This window comes from Macaca thibetana, chromosome X, assembly GCF_024542745.1.
Source record: "Macaca thibetana thibetana isolate TM-01 chromosome X, ASM2454274v1, whole genome shotgun sequence".
NCBI lineage: Eukaryota > Metazoa > Chordata > Mammalia > Primates > Cercopithecidae > Macaca > Macaca thibetana.
In genome coordinates this window covers 113,269,368-113,274,965 of record NC_065598.1, presented here as the reverse complement: position 1 = coordinate 113,274,965, position 5,598 = coordinate 113,269,368, and the positions used below count along the sequence as shown (strand labels likewise).

Genomic DNA, 5,598 nt, shown 5'->3' with positions numbered 1-5,598 from the left:
CCTGTGTGTTTTCAGCTTGTTTCTTCATGGTCCATGATGCTAGCTGAGGTTGTCAGTGCAATGAAACCTAACTGACAGATGGGAGCAGATTATCTGTCATTTTTCTAGATCTTGTTAAGGCCTGAGCAAGAGTACTATCTGCCCTCCCCCCACCTTTTTTTTTGGTTGTCAAATGATTCTTTATTGAAATATTTTCCTTTGTACTTCTTAACTAGCTGGGCATTCCACTGTACCACTGTTAACGTCCTCTATGATGTCATGATGGTGGTGGCAGCCATCAACATTGCAGCCCGCAGATTGGGAAGTCCCCAGGATCTCTTTAATGGTACCAGAGAGTTCTCTGGCTAAAGATCAGTGCCACATCTGTCCAGCAAGGTTGATAATCTCATCAAAAGTGATATTTCCATTGTGTCTAACGCTTTTTGTTTCTTTCTGTCTTTTGCTGGTCCCTTGAGGGCTTTGATGACCAGGGCAGAGACAGAAGGTACTGCCTCAGTCTGGGCCTGTCTCTTCTGATGGTCAGTTTCACTGTAATCCCCAGACCCTTCCAGTCACCAGTTCCCTTGGTGATGTCATACCCAACCTTGTTCTGGAGACAGATCCAGGGGGCTGATCTTGGGAGTCAGGGCAGATGTGTCACCGACTTCATTACTAGTGCACCTCATGTATATGACTTTGATCTCATTGGGGTTGAACTTAGGTGGCATGATGAGGTAGCTGGTGTTAGATGAGCCCAGATTCAGGATGACTGAAGAAGGTTGTACCTTGGCCTTCTCTGAGCTGGAAACTGAAGGGGTACCTTTCTGAAATGATAAAATTCACATGTAGCAGTGATTAAAAACAGTAAACATAGAAATTCTCAAAGTAAAATTGCAGGCTAAATTTATAAAATAATAAAAGTCCACACTTTTATTGACCCAAGTTAGAAATAACTGTAGTTAAATGATTATCATTTGGCCTTTGGCCTTTAGTGTACACATGCCACCCATTGCAGATCTCCTTCTGGTCCACCTCTCAGGCTGGCAGGAAGGAAGCAGAGTGCTATAGAAGCTAGCTGGAGTGTTGCTAACCAGCAGGGTGATCTTTAGGGCCCAACAGCTCATAGGACACATTGTCATCATTGAGGTCACTATGGTGGCAGAACAGCCTGGTTCTGAAATGAATCTTTTATCCTGACTGTGTCCTCCCATTTCAACTTTAAGTCAGTCAGTTGACATCTATTTATTGAGCACAGCTGAGGTAGGCATTTAGGATACAGAAACCATCAAAATCAGATATGTCTCCTGGCTTTGTGGAGATAGAAGACTAGTGGGAGTGATAAGCATTAAATAATTACACCAATAAACAGAGTAACAGAATAGGTGCACTTCTGTGATTTCTGTTCTGAACACCCTCCTTTTTATGTAGTTAAAATATGGAAAGTTATATTTTCCCTATGTAACTTATTATATACAGAATATTCCTGTTCACAGAATACATTTACATACAAGGTAGTACTCACAAACCAACTATATGCTATTTTATGGGAGATTTAAGTGGTTATTAATAGTAATCTTGACTCTTACTCCATATGCTGATTTTAGAACTTAACCTTTGGGTGAACTGGAGCTTTATTGTGATAAAGGTCTTAGCACCTGAGGGAACACAGGTGCTAAGAGACAAAGTAACCAAATGACTCTATTTAGATTGGGGAAACAGCAGTCTCACCGCCTCTACTCTTTGCCAACCCCTTTGTAGATTCTCAGAGACCCAGATTGGGTCTTTGCCAAGATCTGGAATAATTGTCTCAAAATATAGCTCTGAAGCAGCAGTTCAGTTTGTAGGAAAATAAGGTATTAATAGGAATGAGACACTGAAGAGGTATCTCAGGCAGTACTTCTGAAGTAGTTCAGAAATGTTCAACTCCACTCTATACAGAGCTGCTCTTTGTTTCATGTCTGATTTCTTCTGCATGAACAATACCCATTCTTGTATTCAGATACAACAATCCAACATTCATTGTCATGATAAAAATAGAAAACGACAGGAATTGATTTTTCATAGCAATTAGTCCTACATCTGTTTTCTGATTTCTTGAGCATATACAGGCAAAAGAGGGAGGGAAGTAATATGGAAGAGAGTGCCTCATGCATTTAATAGGAGATAGTTGTTTTGGCAATCAGGAGTGATGGAGGATACTATGTTTCAGAGAGTTTTTTTCTTCATTTCAGATTTAATTTTTCCTCATATATAAGAAACATCTTCTGCTAAGAACAGATTTGTATAGTTAAAATAACAACAACAACTTTATCAGGTGTTTTAAAAATCTCTTTTCATGCTTACCATTTGAGGGACCATTTTTCAATCCCATGTGTTTTGCTTGTACCAAAAGGACCTGATAAGATCAATTACAATAATGTATAGAGTAGCATTTTTGTAAACTATTACATGTTTTAGGATGATAAGGTACTATTACTCTTCATTCATTTTACAACTATTTATTGAGAGACTACGCTGCACCAAGCGCTGCACTAGATGCTTGGAAAAATGCAAAGAACAAGGCAGGCAAAGTCCAATTTGAGACCTCACAGAAATTACATTTCAGAGGGCTGACAGTCAGTAACCTATAATATGGGATAAGTTCTGGAGACTTTGCTCCATCATCTAGATAACTCGCCTTTCAAAATGCCATTCAAGCATTACTTCCTTCAACTAGTATTCTTTTCTACCATGGTGTGTGCACATTTGCATCATAGCACTTGTCTCACTATAGTGGGATAGGTCTTGGTTTACCCACCTGTCTCCTGTGTTATATTGTTAGCTCCTGAAAGGCAAGGGACATGTCCCATTCTCTCCTTGGTATCTATAATGTTTTACTTGCACATAGAATGTACTTAATTAATGTTTGTAGTAATAGATCAGTTAATGCGATGCGTGGTGATTAACCTTGGCTCTGAAATTATGGACTATTGCAGAAGAACTATAAAATAGGAAGTGCTATCCAAGATCATATTGTCTAGCCTCCCTTCACATATGAGGAACTTGAGTTTTGCCGATATGCTATATTTTGGCCAGAGCAAATCATTTTGTGTTTTAGTGTTCTCAACTGTAAACTAGAGATAAGATAATTTTGGAACTGAAAGAAAGTTCACAATGATTTCCTTACCCAAACATTTCATTTGAGAGGTAAATAAATTGAGGCCCAGAAAAGTGAAGCCGCTTATCTAAAGTTCCACAGCAAGTTAGTAGCAGAACCCAAAGCAGGCCTTCTGGCACCTATAATAATTCTTATTTCACAATCCCAGGTCCTTTCTCCCTGTAAACCTTAGTATTGTCACAAGATTGCTGTGAAGTTACATGGAAAGAATAGGTATGGATACCGTGGTTAGAGTATAAATTAGTGTTACCACTTTCAAAAACACTTTGGTATTGTCTAGTGAAGATGTACGTCCTCTACAACCCAATGGTTCGACTCCAGGGAATACTCCTGAGAAATTCTTGTACATGTAAATAAAGAGGCATGGGCATAAATATTTAGAGCAGCTTTGATAATAATAGTAAAAATAGAGAAATAAACAGCCTCGATGTTCAACACTGATGTCCATTGACAGAAAATAGATAAATAAATTTACGCATAAACATAAGATGAAACATGATGTAGGAAAGAAAACAAATCTCATAAACATAATATTGAGTGAAAAAAGCAATTTCACCTCCAGTGTCAACATCCAGAATGTTTCATGTAGTATAATATCATCTATAGAAAGTTCAGACTGGGAGACCTTGTCTCTATTTAAAAAAAAAAAATTTAGCCAGGCATGGTGGCACACATCTGTAGTCCCAGCTACTCAGAAGGCTGAGGTGGGAGGATCTCAGGTGGAGGATCACTTGAGGCTGGGAGGTCGAAGCCATGGTTGCACTTCTGCATTCCAGCCTGGGCAACAGAGCAAGTCCCTGTCTCAAAAAAATTATATGTATGTATGTATATGTGTGTGTGTATATATATACACACACATATATACACACACACACAAATATATATTTAAAAATTAAAAATGGAACATTCAATTATGAGCAAAGCTAAGCAATACACGTGGTAAAGCAATAAAAAACAATGAAGAAATGACAAATACAAAATACTAAAAGGTCTAGTGTAATATTCAGCCCAAACCAAATATCATCATTGTAGAATGAACTTCTGAGATAGAACAAGTCTGAAATTTCATTTAAAAAATGTATTATTGCTATACTTCCATTATTAAGCCATTTAATATCCCAGTTGTTTTAGTTTTACCTTCAGTATAGGAACAATTTTTTTTTTTAACACTGTTAACTGTTAGATTGCTCCTGTGGACACTGACCTACACACTTATGAAACTAAATAGATGCTCACTGTCAACTGAGGTCACTACAGAACCAAGCTATTTTTAGGGTGTTTCAATTTTCTTTAATATTTTCATCTTTGTTATACTCTGTATATTCTCTATTACGTATATAGTTGAAGACGATTTGTCATGGATGTAGTCGTAAATGATTTTGGAATTTTCCTCCTTGTGAAACTTAGAGGCAACAATGCTGATTTTTAATTCATCTTCACAAAATACTAAGGCCTCAAATGGGACTTTTCCTTAAAAGTCTTATTTATGGCCTATATGGAATTAGATACTTGAAATTAAATTCACTCCTTAAAGATGATGTTGTGTCATGTGGGAAACACAAGTACATCAAACAAATAAAAAATATTTGAATTACTATCCAACCTAATCTATACTATTTGCTCTGGAATTATTATGTAATTTTTATGAACATTTATTAGCTTGAAAAGTATATAATTTTTTCATATAGTTATCAAGTAAACACACTCTTTTAAATTATTTATACTAACTCTCAATCTATTTGCCTACTGTTCATTTTTAAGAGATAGGGTCTCGCTATGTTGCCCAGGTTAGATTTGAACTCCTGGCTTCAAGTGATTTTCCTGTCTCAGCCTCTGAGTAGCTAGGATCCCCTGTTAATTTACCTACTTGATGTGCATAGTCATTGTGCTTGTACATAAATTTAACAGCTTCCTCAATCATTATTTATTAGTGCAGCATTTTACTCCTGCATAGATGTGTATTTATGCTCCAAGTGATTGAGAATTTTGACATCTAGAGAACAGAGGCAATTTTCAGTCCAATTATCATCTGGAATGCTTACATTTGAAGCTGAATATTTTGATATTTTGATATAATAATTCCAAATGTTGTTCTCTGATCATGCACAAGTTCAGGGAAACCGAAAGGATGTTGATGTGGGCTTGGCTATTCAGCTTTCCAAAGACCTAGCCCCAAATCAAAACCAAATAACAGACTTGGCCGGAATACAGAGGCCAAAAGCAGAACTCTGTTATCTCCTTGACGGACATTGGGTTTACAGGTATTATGGCTATACTTTATAATTTGCATACACATTACAGACATTCTATTGTAGGTATCTAATATTTAATAATTAAAAATTGTGAGGATCTAGAGGTATTTTGAAAAATAAGAATATCCTGTAAGGATAATCCAAGTTGTAGCCCATTCCTCCTTTTCCCAGTTTCTTTTTCACATGTTGCAGACAGTTTCTTTCAAGAGG

At 36.9% G+C, this 5,598-nt stretch overlaps 1 pseudogene; it reads right to left on the bottom strand.

Annotated features, from left to right (window-relative positions):
• Nucleotides 1-207: 207 nt before the first annotated feature.
• LOC126946396 (60S ribosomal protein L12-like) lies at nucleotides 208-720 on the bottom strand (annotated as a pseudogene).
• Between the last annotated feature and the right edge of the window lie 4,878 nt (nucleotides 721-5,598).